The sequence below is a fragment of the Onthophagus taurus genome, chromosome 1, assembly GCF_036711975.1.
Source record: "Onthophagus taurus isolate NC chromosome 1, IU_Otau_3.0, whole genome shotgun sequence".
Classification (NCBI taxonomy): Eukaryota; Metazoa; Arthropoda; class Insecta; order Coleoptera; family Scarabaeidae; genus Onthophagus; species Onthophagus taurus.
In genome coordinates, this window is record NC_091966.1 from 11,991,741 (window position 1) to 12,008,404 (window position 16,664).

Genomic DNA, 16,664 nt, shown 5'->3' on the forward strand with positions numbered 1-16,664 from the left:
TTGACGATATAATAACCCTGCTTTCAGAACATTAAAATGACAAAAAAGTCACTTTACAAAAATCAACGAAGGTAACGATAAAGTGTTAATCAGTCCAAGTTTAACTAAAAAGAGTATTTTTTTTAATTTTATCTCCATAACGCATCACAAACTAACAAAATACCAAATCAATCCTATTTGATAGTATCATAAATTGCTTTGAGATTAATGTCTTATTAACGCGTTAAAAACATCAAGTTGTTATTATTACAAGGTATTTAATGAAATAATAAATATAAATAACGTTGGTAATTAACGCATTTTAAGTAAATTTAGATCAAAGATTACAAACAATTCTGCGAGCTCCATTTTTATATTGTATATGTAATTATTGTAGTATGCATTACGTTACATAATTCATGAAATGCTGGCGTCTTCTCTTCGCGGAGTTATTGAGTAGGTGAAGAAGAGTAACAAAAAGTGACGAACCGACAACGCCATATCTTCTAAATGCGGATGTAATTCTCGTTTCAAGGAAATGAAAGGCAAATGGGAATTTGATATACAGATATGCACATAACATAAAACGAGATTTCTCGACGCGAAAGCTTCAGTTGGAAGCTTTAAAACAATAGTATATAATAACATTTTTTTATTTATTTCGTTTAAATTTCTTTTTCCTAACAATAACAAAATTATTAACAATAAAAGGAAGGTTTTTGTGTGCCGAGTTTTAAGTGAGTCACGATCGTGATTGTAGGGATTTTCTTTTTACCGTTACGGTTCAATTAATAACCGTGTCGAAGGTGTCACCCACTTTGCATGCAAATTCAAATCTTCCTGTTAATAACTTTGGTTAGTCAAGTGAGTAAATACGTTATTAAAGGAAGTTTAATTATCGTCATCAATCGATAATGAGCGAAATATGTCCGGTCTGTCAAATGATTTTATCATTTTCAATTCTTAATTGATGCACTGACGCAACCTGAATTGCTGAATAATTAGTTTAATGTAGAGGAAGAAAGTGATTATAATTGGAAATGAGTAATAGAATAATGTTTCGACCATATAACTATCAAGACACAACAATTTATTAAAATAAATTATCAAAATTGGTATTAATATTTCTATAATTTCCTGTTATTCAAATAATCACAAATAATTTATCTAACTTTATTAAAATCATCAAGCGTTAAAAAAATCTAGCACTTTAGTGTAAAGAGATACCCAGGATGACCCAACACCCCAGTTTTGTTCTTTTCACTTTTCATATATTATGAAAAGTACGTGAGCTTTTGGAAATTTTTGATTTTTGTCATTAGGAACTAAAAGAAATCGAATATACTTATACGCTGATTAAAGCATTCACTTTGTTACTCATCAAGGTCCCCAAAATGTTCACAATGTGCCAAATCAAAATCGAGGCTACACAAAAAAGACTCGAACCTTTCGAAATATGGCTCTATAGAACAGTATTGAGCATCGCATGGCTAGGTAGAGTAGCTAACAGAACAGTGATGGAACGAATAGGAAAGGATTTGGAAGTGTTAAACACCATCAAGAGAAGAAAACTGGCATATCTTGAACATATTATGAGAAATTATATGGTAGAAAAGGATCAGGAAAGAGAAGGATAAAAAGGATATGATTCTCAAAAGCTACCACCGAATTATTCAGAGCAGCCGTGAACAAAAATTATCATGTTTAGGACAGCTTTGCACAAAAAGTTTTACCACTCAGCGACAGAGGGCACTGATCTTAAATAGATAAGAAAATTCACTTCCAGTCAAAAACTTTCTTTTCTTATCTACTGATATGCTGCACAAGGAAAGCAAATTGGTAGACTGGTGTTACCTTAACATGGGTTGAGATCAATTTAATAAGGAGTGATATATTACACACCAACCCAGATGCCTTAAACTCAAACTCCACTCTAAATGTCAGCAATGTCATATGGCAGTTGCTTATAGGGTTTAATAGTGTTAGTAACATGAATGACCACTTCTCTGCGTGTTTATTACTTACTAGCAAATCAAGATCTACAATTATGCAATAGATATAGCAGCGAACTAAGGCGTTTGGTTATGAAAACGCATCTGAGATTATCAACCATGTATTCAACGTTCCTTGTAATGTAGACTCTAACCTATAAGATTATGATACTTGTAAAATTTACAGTTGTGTTTTACACTATTCACAATTCAAATTATAATTCTGTTTATTCTATGTTTTTCGTATATAAAAAAAACGTTACATATTTCCTATTCAGAATATTGAGGTAATCCGTTTTAATGACCACCATAATCCAAATTGCTTGCATCTCCATTTATTTTACTCCATTTATTGGGACTTTTCTACATATATGGTAACTGATTTATATCATGTTTTATTCTGATAGATTGTAGTTTTCAGCTTGTGAACTTCAACAAATATCAGCCAGGCTTAGAATGATATCCAAACGAAAAGAATCTAAAGTATGTATCTATTCATCAAAACATGTTATAATAACTTAAGTTTTTTGATTTGCTCAATGTTCGTCTTCTTCTTCCATATTTACATTATACAAATTTTTGGAATTCCGTTTACAACAGAATCTTGTTGTTAATAAACGTTTGGCAGATTTTCATGGATGGTAGTGAAAATGGCATACAAGAACCAGCTAAACGAAGCATAAGTAGAAGATGTGATGGGTTCAACAAATACCAAAGAAAAGGTGATCATCTCGCAATCAAACAACAGTGGAGGGTTTGGAGCAATTAAATTTAGTATTGGTACTTTTCTACCAATTTCGCTCGCATTTGACCATCGATGTAGTGCCGATTTATAATTTTGACAATTATGCTTTAGAATTAAAGCACAGACTTCAAACAGAATGTACAGAAACTCACAATAATTTAATTAATTCACCAGTTCTGCCGACTCTAAATGCACCTATCATCACTCTCTCACATCAACTTCAGTGTACCCAGCCACGCTACCCGATACAGCTGTGTCTTCTATTTGAAGAATAGTAGAACCAACGAGCCTGCAGCGCTCCGATACGAAGAATGTGCAGGCTTGTAAACCTGAAAGAAGATTACCATGTTTTCGCTTAGTGTTTAATTGATTCTCGTGTTAATGTAAGTTTGTATTTTTGTATAGTATAATATTCTCCTGTAATTGGTACTTTGTTGGGCAATAAAGATATATATTATTATTATTATTATTATTACAGTTATTAGCATAAGACATTACAATTCATTCTCGGAAAGATTAAGAAAACCCTAACGCTTTTCCACACGATATAACTATTTATATCAAGTAAAAAGTAGAAGGAAGCTAGAAATAGATTACCAAACATTTTTGGGCATTTTCTGCTTTTTTGTGCCTACTTTCCTTAAATATTAAATACGACTGAAGCAAGAAACTTATGAAACAAGTTTTCTTTCTACAATTTTTTCCTTCGTATTGGCTTCTTTCTAAGTTAACTTTGGATTCTTTCTATTGTATTTCTCGTTGCTTTGCCGGTTTTGTTTTGTAATGGTATTTTGAAAATTATATGCTTCCAAATGGTAGTATGGGATACTATGTACATAGTCCCGGCGTTTATTTACTTATTTTTGACACATGATCTTTTTGGCACAATTAAAATTTTCGACCATAAAGACAGATAAAGGAAGCTAGATGGAAGGCAAAAGGATAGCAAGCTTCTCTAGCTTCTAATTATTTCCTAACGCCAGTCGTGCAATCTCTAGAATCGTTGTTAATGATTTATAAATGTAGTGGAACAACAGTACTTACAGTGACGTCGGGGTTAGATGCTAAAATGAGGAATTGAGTATTTCCTTGTTGAGTTTTTTGCATTTTGAATTTGTAAATTCTTTATTCCTTTCTTCTATAGGAACTCCTGAGCTATTGCAGCAGTCTGGATGGATGACAAAAGATATTTTCCTGAAGTGAATTCAGAATTTTTAAACATCACCAGAGAAAAAGATGGTGTTTCTTGGATAGACAAAGTTGCCAAAAGGTTGAAGATCTGGTTACCTAAATTTTGTTTTATATCATTTAACATGGACCACAACCAACAAGCTGCATATTAACAAATAGCCTGAATGTTTAGTGTTATTTCTACAATTTGTCCCTGTAATTCTTTATTTAGTTTACTAAATTGAAAACCATCTTACACATTAAATGCTTAGTTACTAAAACAGTGATTTAATATAAAAACTTTTATAAATAAAGTATACCTAACATAATGATGAAAATGTGACTCATTGGCTAAGAGCTTTTACATACTTCGACAATTTAAACATTTCAATAAGTATTTTTATCAACAATTTAATTCCGTATTAAGTGGAAAATGAAGTTGTTAGTTAAATGTAGTAGTTATGGTAAATTGAAGAAATTACTGAACATAAAAATACTAAAACGAAAGTAGATTTAAGTTTTGATACAGTTTTAATTCATCAATATTGATGAATTAAAGTAAAACTCATCTTTATTTTTTTTTGTATCCAACAATAAATTTAATAACCCGTAAGTATACATCACCAAGTTTCTAATAAATTTTCATTGCATGCAAAAATCCACATCCAATTAAAACGTTAAACACGCAAACGTAATACAGAGAGAAAATTCTCGACTTGTTGGAAAATGTGGTACAAAAAAAAAACGATTGAAAACTATAACTTGTTGGAAGATGAAACTTGTATAAGAAGAAATTTCTTCACGCTGAGATTACAAAAGAATAAAAAGAAAATGAAATGAGAAACAACTGGGAAATCTTTGTAAAAGACGAGAAAAAGGCGAGAAAAAGCGAAGTGTTGGTAGTCTGTATAAAAGAGAGAAAGGTAAAGAAGTTAAAGGCAGAGTGCGACCGGTGCATGAGGAAATTATGCGCGATCTTTATCTAGATTGCATATATGCACTTTTAATTGCGTACTTATTTGGTATACGACACGTTTCTCGTTCGCGATCTTTCTTTTTCTCGTTTCCCGCTTTTAGTTTATACACCTCCTCACCCCGCAACGCGTTATTAATGCGAGATAACACCGATGCCGTCCGCATATCATAATATTTATTTTATTCCCTCTTTGTTAAGACGGTCGGGGTCACTGGGGGTCGACCTTGGCGTGCAAAATTCCACCACCACCGATGATGAGATAGGATTAAACGAAAAAAAAAATTTTGACTTTTGTAAAAGGTATTCGAGAACCGCGACAATAAATAATACTCATTATGTTTCTTGTAAAATTTGTTTAACATTTATTTAATGTAAATTCAAATCTCCATTTAGAAATATATTTGTAAAATTCATGTATATTTTAATAATCCAATCAGCGTACATAGAATATACCCATAAATAAATGAGCAATAATTTTCCATAAATTACTTTATGAAGTAATAATAACGATATTTTACCGGATTTTTGATTTTATTCGTAATATTGTGCTAGATAATATTATTGAAGAAGCAAACCCATATTTTTATTGCATTTTTGTTCCATATAAATATCAAATTAAAATATAACGATGACGTGGAAAGAATATTTTATTTTATGACAACTTAATCATACAAAACCTATTAATGAATCGAGTCGTTTTTTATATTATATTTAAAAAGATTTATTAATCTTTACATATGCTAATAAAAGTAACATTTACTGGTTTACTAGTCTTTCTTACCTCAAATTATCCTGAACGCATATTTTCTTCAACCTTCTGTTAATCCTGATTATTGATACATCGAGGTGATGTCTTTTTGATGTAATAATATAAGAAATCTTGTTTTGTTTAACGGACCAACAAAGAATAGAAGCAACAAATAACAGTTAAGGTAAGTAGTGAACACATTATCGATAACAACATATAAACTTCCTTCGTTAAATGTGATAGGGGACTTGAGACCATCCTGTAAATGATCGTGTAATTGCGAAAGCCGACCAATCACAAAATAGAATGCTATCACAAAATGGAGCTTATCAACACTACTGAACAGACATACTACAAAATACTTATGGGGAACAACTACAGCCACAAGAACATCAACAATATTGAAAACGGTATAGGCACTTGATAACAGATCTCCATATGAGATGTCCTAGTAATTACCAAATAGAATTAATTAATTAAGTATTAAATACATATACCAAGTTTCCAACAAGTTTTGAAGTTCTGATAGCAGCAGTAAGCGGTCAAATCGTCAAAGACTATTTTAATGAGTGTACTGATATGCCTGAAATAATACCGTGAAAACCTTTGAAGCTTTTGTTTTCTAAGGAAAGATATTAATTATTTATTTGGATTCTTCTTGCTTACCATTTGGTTACCTTCTTGCGTATTAGATAGAAGTAAGAATAATTTAGCACTATAACAATGGAAATAGTAATGTATTTATCTGCCTTTACCGGTTTCGCCTTTTGGCATCATCAGAAAGCAACATCAATAAACGAATACATGCACACATCATTTTGTGAGTCCACGTGAGACATAGAAACAGCACTCTTTACATTGATTTCATTGTTACTTCATTTTATACACCTTTTAAAAGGCTTTTAACCTGTCATATGGAACAACTTAAACGTGTGCATGTATTCGTTTATTGACGTTGCTTTCTGATGATGCCAAAAAGGCGAAACCGGTAAAGGCAGATAAATAAATTACTATTTCCATTGTTAAAGTGCTAAATTATTTTTACTTCTATTAATTATTTAGATAATTTACTCTAAATTGGTGAATCCAAGGTTTATGAAACAAAAAAAGAATGAACTAAATATGCCCTGTGGATGTTTAATAGATTTGTATGCAAAATAGATTAAATCCACCTAAGTGTAATAATTAAATTGACTACTTTTCGAGTTTAGATGGTCAAAAATGTAAAATTTTTGCAGTTAAATACTCCAATGTGTATTATACTGCTACAGTATATATCATTTTGTAGCACCAAAAAGTTACTCAAAAAATACATATTTTTCAACTCTATTGCGATAGCGCTTGTGATCACAATCGCAATTGACGAGAACTGGTGTAAAACTAAATAAACTATAGTCCACAAAAACAGCATACATGTTTAACTTAATGAACGTGTTTCATATAAAAAAAAATATAAGACATTACCGTTTTAATACATATACAGGATGTCTCACGTAACTGGTTCGTTAGAACTTTTTCAAGTTCCACTATTCGTAGAGATTTGAAATTTTGGTAGCATGGGTTGTTCATTCGGAACTTTCGATCTAAAATATTTTCAAGATGGCCGCCACTTTCGGTCTACCGGAAGTAGACCATAATTTCGCTATTTTAAATGGAATGTTATAGTTTTTATTACACAATTTAATTGTACGTAAAAAAATAGGTTGACTTTGATAAATATTATTGGTACCTAGCGTTTTTCGTTTTCGAGTTATTTTGGTTTTAAACTTTTTTTGGTAAATTTCAACATGCTCTTTAAAAGTCCATATCTCAGCCAAAGTTCATTCAAAAAAGATCTACTTTGGCACGAGTACTCTTTAGATGTTGTCAAATAGATTGTCATTATTTGTTGTATCGGAGTATCTTATACAGGATGGTCAAAAATAGAATTACTGTTTCTCCATATTCAATGGCGAGAAAGTCGAAAATTTTAAATGGAACGCCCCATATTTTTTTAGCCTATCAGAAAGAGAGTTTAATTCTCTACAAATTATCTATAAACATTCCCATACCTATTTATTGTAGTTTGCCTTATATTGCGAAATTTATTAAAACATGCACGAAATACAGGTATTTTTATTAGAAAGCTATGGAATTTTGACAGTTTTTTATCCATGTTTGTATTATTGTTGCCATTAGTTACATTTGACGACGGGTGTAAGTTATTGAACATCATGGTAAATTATTCCACCGCCGATATATGAAATTTATTTTGTATTGATGGCGAATGTAATAAACTTTCGCACAAGACGTGTCGATCACCTAATGAGAGATGCCTAACAAACCTAACGCCCATCACAAGGAAAAATTTCAAAAAATTGATAAAGAATTTATTAGTTCTGGATATATCGAGACCAAAAGAAATCGCATATTTCCGGTCACCAGTGATGAAGACAACGAAATAAATAATTTAATGTATTTTATTGCATTTCCAAATTCAATTTAATAACAAATTTATATTATAAATTTATGTTTTTATTCAAATCTAATTTTTGTCATTAACTTTTTGTTCTAATAGTTTCATTTATTTGATCTTCTGTTTGTTATTTTTGGTAAGTAAAAGCTAGTAAACTAAAAGATTATCAATCGTAGTTAATAGTACAAATAATAATAGAAATACATTAAACAAAAAACTGTCAAAATGTCATAACCTTCTAATAAAAATACAAACGGTTTCCTGCATTTTCTGCATGTTTTGATAAATTTACAAATATGGGAGAAACTACAATAAATAAATATAGGAATTAAACGATAAATTGAACTAGAGGTGTTGTTATATGAATGGTTTTTTTTAAAACCTTTAAACCTAAAAAAGTTCTAACGAACCAGTTACGTGAGACACCCCGTATTTGTAATCTATTATGTTACGTTTTTAAATAAACTTCATGATTTCATGAAAAGTTACTTCATATTAGTATATTATTAATTATTAGTATATTATTATATATAAGCTATTTGTATGAAAGACTAGAAAATTAAAAATATATGTATATTACAACATTACATAAAAGTAATTTCGTGGAGAACACAGGCATATAGTACATATAGTGCCACATGTACTGGTGGTATTTTTGTTTAACAAATTTCTTTGCATTACATATTGGTCACATTTTGCATTAAAAATTATCAAAAACTTAATGAATACTTTGAAGTGCCCAATAATGTGAAATTGTGAGTTAAAACGGGCTATCAACTGGATATCAAAAACGTCCCATATCAGACCTGAAGATTTGGGCACATCCAACAGAGAAAAGGAGCCTCAAGAAAGTACTCGGTATGACGACGCAATTGTAAAAAAGAGGAAAACATGAAAAGTACATTTGCTGCGTTTGGAGAGGAGGAAAAAATGATCAGTTGTGTTGCCAAATGATTGGAAACATAACTAACCAACGTCGCCACTAAATCGTTTTCATCGTACGAGGATGTTTGTGTAACGAGCATGTTCGTACAGCCCCGAACGGAACTGAAAACAACAGTACCCAGTCAACTTGGAAAAAACCTTAGTAAACCAGAAACTAATACATGTAGTAACCCGACACCTTGCTGTTTCAATGCTTCATTTCAAATCCGTTTTCAATTATGTTCGATAATTGTTGCATTTGATAGCTGTTCAAGAACTGGCTTCTGAATACAAACTGGAAGTGCAGAATCTTATTTAGATTCTCTATTGTATAGACAATTATAGATTATCTTTTCTAAGATTTTGGAAAATATAGATAATAAACTAAACGGTTGGTAGCTAGTGATGTTGTTCTTGAGCTTCCCTGGTTTTAAGACTTGGGAACTAACTAGTTCCAGGTTTCCAATGAACAGTCTCTTCAAGAAATGCACGTTAGGGATTTGGTCAAATCTGAGAAATAATCTTCCGTATCTCATTCACTTTGACAATTTGGAAGGTACGGTTCAAAACCGGATTTTGGTTTTCTTTATATCCATTATCACAGACGTTATGAAATTAGGAATATTGAACGTGTGAGGTCTGAATAATTTTTCTAAGTGTTCTGCGAAACCAATACACTTTTCTTCATAAGTTAGCATGTTTTCATTTTCCACCAACAAAGTTGATGCTCCATTAGATTTCTTCGTATTTCGTCTTGTTGGTTTCCGTATTTCGTGGTTATTGGGATCTATGTTATTTAAATATTATTGAAAACTTCAATTCGGTACGCATCAACTTCATTTCTTATTTGTTTATATTATTCGTTTTACAACGAATTTGGTTGCAAAAATTTTCGCCATTTGTCACTCACATCGTAGATTTTATTTCTTCTTTATATTTGACGACTGATATTAGCAATTGGTGTCCTCCTCAACAAGGGATTCGTTAGGTTTTTTGTATGCAAAAAAATATTAAGAATAGATTTATTAGTTAGCCTAATTTCTGCGGTTCAGTGATGGGATTAGGTAAGAACTTCTGGGTTTATCTTGGTTTTGTGATGCATTTGTATTTTTGATTGGATTAAGTTAGATTACGTTATGCCCATAAGATTGAATTGGTAAACTCTTGTGGACATGGTTTGCTAGAGGTGGATTTGTTTCAAAAATTGATTTATTCTAGATAATATTTAGATCCTCTGTAATTGACTAATTATCATTACAATAGATACCTTGCGGCGGATCGCTAGTAGGTTTTGGGCATTCAATAAATTTTCATTGAATGCATTCATTTTTTTTTGTAAACGTAACGTCAGTTGTCTTGTGTTAGTTCTAGTAATAGTGCTACTATTAGTTCTAGTTTTAGTTTAAGTTGAATCAATTTGTTTGATTCAGTTCTAAACCGGCAATAAAGAATTGTGTTATATTAATTCACAATACGTTACATTATTATTCAAGTATTCAATCATCAAAACTGGAGGAACAATGAAAATATTAAGATGTACACATTTTAGGATCAATAAGAATTGTTATAAAACAACACTTGCAAACTGAGGGATAGCAAATAATTAAAGAGAACAGAAAATGACAAATGTTTAAATATTTAGCTGATGGAAGGATGAATGTAACACACTTAATTAAAACATTTTTATGCAAGTAATTAAAATATCGATGTAGAAAATATAGTTTAATGTTAAGTAATAGAAGAATAAACAACAACAAACAATTTTGAAATGGAAAGCCTTTTCATATTATTAAACATCTATTGCAAAAATATAAAATGTTGAATCGCTTGATGTGAATGTCGACGGTGATCAACGCCTATTTAAGAATTTAACTCCTTAGATTATCTAAGCAATGACTGATTGTACCTAATTACATACAGACTATGCCTTAATCAAGCAAGCTTTATAATTACTTTCTATGTATACCTAGTTTTAGGTGAAAACTCCGAAACTAATTCTAATTTAAATCAATGTCCTAACAAGTTAGACTTTTTCAATATAATTATTAATTGTAAACAAATACCTTGGTTTATATAGTTTGTGCTGTTAGTTAACATTTATAAAGAACGTAGTTAGGGTTAAAACCGGGATAGATGCCGCAATGGGATAGGCGCCTCGTTTGCAAAAAATCGCAACAAAGTATTAATTATTTAAATAAGAAGCGCAGTCACCACACACTTCATTCCCCCGCAGCTTTGGATGAAATTGATAAAAAAAACGTGAGGATCAACGAAATATCCAGACAATTTGGGATTCCATCCTGAAAATTACTATGATATGGTGATGACATGTTGATATTGGTGATGATACACCTCCATAGTCTCTAGATAGTACAGTAGAAAAAGAAACACTTTCAAAAATTGTAGATCAAGCTTCACCAAAACAAATGACGGGCCAGGATCACGAAAAAAACAAATTATTTACAGTGAAAATGAAAACAATTCACCCAATAACTACTAACTAAAGGAAAGAAAACTAAAAGTTGGCCCGTGAAGAAAACTAAGATTGATAAAGAAAAAAGCCTTAAAGGTGCAGACGAAAATTATTGTATAGAATGCCTTGATAACTACAAAAATACAAAAATCCGACTGGATTAAGTGTTTATTGTGCCATATGTGGCTGCACGAAATCTGTATGTTTTTCAGAAAATAAGATAGATAAAAAAAAGCCCTAAAGATACAGACGAAAATTATTGCATAGAATGCCTTAATAACTACAAAAATCCGACTGGATTAAGTGTTTATTGAGTCAGATAAACACAAACATACAGATAAACTGTATGTTTTTCAAAAACTATGCTCAAGATGTGGAAAACTGAAAAGCCTTTCCAGCTCAATCTAAATTAAGTAGAATAGATCTTTATATTAAGTGTGTTGATTTTTTGTAAATTTTAAATAATTACTACTTAATGTCAATTAGGTATGATTGTGCATGTTAAAACTACAACATTGATTTTTTTGTTAGACTTATGCTTAAGTTTAATTATAATAAATAAAACACTTTAAAACTATGTGTTTTACTTATTTTATTCCATAGAGCATCTATCCTACACTACAGGCATCTATCCTTCTTATTAATTTCATGGTGGGGCATCTATCCATATAGGTAAACATGTATCCTCAAAAACAAAGTTCTGCAAAAACTCAATTTCTGCAATATCAGTAATTGTTAAGTCAACAAAAAACAAGTAATGTTACATAAAAGATTAAACTAGCTATATTCATGGGAATTATTCATGATAAGTTAATAGTTTTAAAATTAAAAGCCCTTTCAAAAAGTCTATTCACGTGACAAATTCTTCCAAAATTAACAGATCATATTTTCATGACAAAGTATCAATTTATCAATATCACCAATTTACAAATATACATGGTTAGTAAAGTGTTAGTTGGTATCAAATTTTAATATACCAGCTATGCTACTGAGGTTGTGTATCATATTTATCTCTTTCTATTACATACAATCTTGTATTATCTTCTTCTTTTAAATATCTGCATTGTCATGTATGGCGGTAGTTTCTGAAAACACCGAAAAACAACACTAATAAGGAGTGCAGAAAAATTTAAAACTGAAAGAAATTATAAACAACGCAAATATGATTTAAGTTTTGAATCCCTGTTGAGCATTTTTTGCAAATCATTCTATACCATAAATTCACACTTGTACTTTCCTCAAACATTAATAGATTATTAGTTAGATAATAACTATTAACATACTTATGGTACCTACTTGTATGTATCAGAAATCCTAATAACCCAATTTTATCAAAGCTTTATGCAAGCACGCAGTAGAAAATAAAGTTTTTTTTTGGAAATTTGATATTTTTAAATCAATTTTATTTGATTTCTTAATCAAGTAATTAATGTAAACAAATAATTATTGTCTAAGTACTTACCAATATAATAATTATCTAAACACTTCCCAAAGTTTTATAAGTCTGTAAAAATCTATTTATTTACAAACAGTCACTTCACCAATTGCATACAATCCATTAATCACAACAAAGTTAATAACAAAAATGTTGAAATCAACTAATTTAAACAAATTCGTAGCCAAGTCACTTTTTGAAAATGTACAAAGATGAGGATATCATTGAAGTAGTCCTTAAAATATGATAACATACACTGGGTAGTTGAATTAATTAACCGTTTTCGATCGTCTCCGCAATTGAATATCGACAATTACACTGGCAATCAATTTTCTTTCGTCAGAGGATTGAACGGAACGTGCGAACGCCAACGGAACACTTGGTTGATGTGCGCGTTAGTTGCGCACTAAACCGTAGGGGGGCGCTCGCGTCGCCGGCCTAACCTCCCATTCAAGATGGCGGCCGACGCCATATTGCGATTGGTAGACGCACAGACGCCGGGCGGAGCGAGCTTTCGAACTACTTTCGACGCCGCCTGCGGCGTTTTTATTTTATTTCTCATTCTTTTTTTTTGTCGATCTTTTCTTTTCGAAGCTTTTCCTCCTCTCTTCACGACCCAACGGGGAATCCTCCCGCTTTACTCCTCTTCTGCCCCTTTCAGTGTCGTAGTTGGCCGCTTGTTACGAAATACGATATTAAATTCATGTTGATATCTTGTCGTCGTCCCCCCGGAGGCAACGGCGGCTCGGCGCCCGAACCGGACGGTTGGCCCTTTTTCCTTTTTGCTCTCTTCACGTTAATAAATTGCGATTTGTAGACGCGGTGTTTACGAAAAACGTACCAGAAAAGGGAAACGAACGACGAATGAATCGGTGGAACGGCTACAACCCTCTTCTTCATGTTATAAATTATACATATTTAATAACAACGGTCATTGATTTTCTATACAATTTTTTATTATCTTTGTTATCATTTCTTTAAGATGTTCCAATGTACAAATACTTATTTTTTGCTCTCAATAAAAGGTTATGCAATAGTATAGTATAGGTACAACCTGTGTACCTAAGGATAGTTATACCTGAAGAAACTTCAGTTTAAAATTCGAAAAGAAATATATTTATATGGTGGTGGTCCCTAGCGGATGTAAATTAGCTATAAGTAGTTGCTCATACAAAGCTGGTTCATGGAAGGTTTTTGAAGTATGTAAATATGACCCTTTTTCATTTACCATTTATTTAATCTTTAATCTTTTTTCTTTCAATATATTATTTTTAACTATCCGTATTCACTTTACAGTTTTTCTTTTATTACTGCATAATTGTAATCCATTATGTACTAATATGGTAACTTTGATACAAAATTTTTTTAAAAAGAATATTTGGCAAGTGTCCACCGTTGTGTCTCCAGCATAGAAACCGGTATGTTGACTACTTCATGACGAATATTGTATTTTAATCCGTCCAGAGTTGCAGGACCCTGAAACCAATCTCATGGGGTAAAATCAGGCGAGTGTGCGGACTACCTCTATTAAAGATAAATCGCATTGGAAGATTTACTTTCATAACACGTATTGAAACTAGTGATTTGTGGGCAGTTGCCCCATCTTGCTAAAACTATACTTTGAAACAGCAAAATTTTCAAGAGCTAGCAAAAAAGAATTACCAAGCATGACCACATAACGCAACGAATTTATTGTTACTGTGGAATTCTCCTCTTCGAAAAAATTTGGCCCAATGAACCCTACTCTTGATATCGCAGTCCAAACTGTTACCCGATCCAAATGAAGAGAGCCCTTGGAGTTCGTTTGGATTAATATATCCAAACTATCTCTACTAAATATATCCTCATCACTGAACCGCACAACTGTGTTCAGAAAATCGTTGTACGAGTACCATTTTGTATACATGAAGCTGTAAGTCATCATTAAGAATTCGGCAAGCTGAACGATCTGACAACCCCAGGGCAGTCACATGTTTACCTAAGAGATCCCAAAAGTGAAGCACGGACTGCGTTGATGTTTGCATATAATCTAGCGATCTGTACTGCTCCTGGTCTCTAGCGGGACACATTTCCAACTGCCTTACAAACTTCCACCGACGATAAGATGGATCCCCCGGCAGGAACTGCACCTCGAGGAAAATATCCTACCATAGACGGGACGCCCGCTGCATCACGTCGATTGACTGGTCTTGTGAAAAGTAGTGCTACGGCAAACGCGCTTTGCTCTGTCCCGAAACATTTTGACAGCTGATGATGTTCAAACAAATTCACCCAAAAATGTTAAAAGCTAAAAACACTAACGCGCCGCAACTAATTCCAGTCATGCCACCACGTACTATTAAAGAAAAAGATTTGCAATACCGGACCCTGTATAATGATAATATTTATTTCATTTACTTGCGCTACATCTGTAGCTGAGACAAGTCAGTATACATACCTAATTACATATTAAGTAGTGAATTTATATGTAATTTTTCTATGTGATTTTCGAATGATAGCCTACAATCTAAGACCAGACCAAGAAATTATGTGTGGTCTGCAAATTCAGCTGGCATTAAATTAACTGATCTGCATCCGCACCAGATGAGTCATCCGCATACATAATCAAATGAGAATCTACAAAATTGAGCACTGGTCGTTAATCAATAGTATCAAAAGTATGAACAGCAACGGTTCCAAAATATAACCATGCAAAATTAAAATGTTGGCGGAAGACTCATCCGAACAAACGTTCGACAAGTCAGGATTGGATCTCGTATGCAATCCAACCACGTAATTACCATAATCAGTAGACAACTAACGATTGAAACCATGCTTGCAACTACTAATAACATCTAATTTGTCAAGAAAATCGAAAATCCTGTTACTAACAATTTTTTAAATACTTTAGAGAAAATACTGCAAATAGCTATAGGTCTCTAGTTCTCAATATAGGTCATATTACCGTTCTTATAACGAGTAAGCGGTGTCGTCACCTAACGAGATCTTCTCTACCATCTCGAGCCTCCAAGGGAGTATGCACAAGGGGCCCACTGGGGCCTCTAAGTGACCGTTCTTGAAAACTAGTATTACCTTGACAACTTTAAGAGATGACGGGAAAACACCCTCAATAATGACCAATTCAAAATAAGAAAGAGATGGTTCACAACAACAGTGGTCACATATTTCAGAACTCTTACTCCAACTCCATCAGTTCCCGCTCTGATACATTCTTTAACGCACTGATTGAACCATTTTCATAGGAGATAACGGCCTAAAATATGTATATGTATACTGCAGGGAACGGAAGTACCCACCGTACTTAAATCCATAACAAAAGAACCAAACAAAAGCAGTCGAATATCTGTTTTGCATTATCAATCAGTGATCTAAACGAATATTTCATATTGTTATATTCTTCACGTTGATGAAGGTAATCATTATTTCATTCATATTTATTCTCCTAGTCTAAGAGTAGTTACGTCTCTGGCAGCATAAAATTATCCCGAAAAGAAATACCCAAAAACCTCAAGGACACAAAATTGATGATAGAAGAAGTTATTAGCATTCAAAGAAGAAAAGTCTATGCTATTAAATTGAAGGAGGTGCAAAAACGAAAAGGGGAAGTGGTAACAATCCAATAGTCGTAATGGATTACAATGGGAGGAATTGAATATCCAATTTCTAAAAAACGGGACAAGAAGTATTACAAGAAGATTTTATTGCATCTTTTAGATTTAGGCTAGGTACGAATTAGGCGGCTAGGTCAAGCAGACCGAAATCCCATAA

The 16,664-nt window shown here is 32.3% G+C and overlaps 1 protein-coding gene across 3 annotated transcripts in view; it reads right to left on the bottom strand.

Annotated features, from left to right (window-relative positions):
- LOC111420504 (homeobox protein OTX2) overlaps window positions 1–13,275 on the bottom strand; it is a 125,765-nt gene extending 112,490 nt beyond the window's left edge. For all 3 annotated transcript variants that reach the window (XM_071196965.1, XM_071196967.1, XM_023053510.2), the window contains exon 1: window positions 12,924–13,275. The gene's annotated coding sequence lies outside the window, so the exon portion shown is untranslated. The remainder of the gene's footprint in view (window positions 1–12,923) is intronic.
- Between the last annotated feature and the right edge of the window lie 3,389 nt (window positions 13,276–16,664).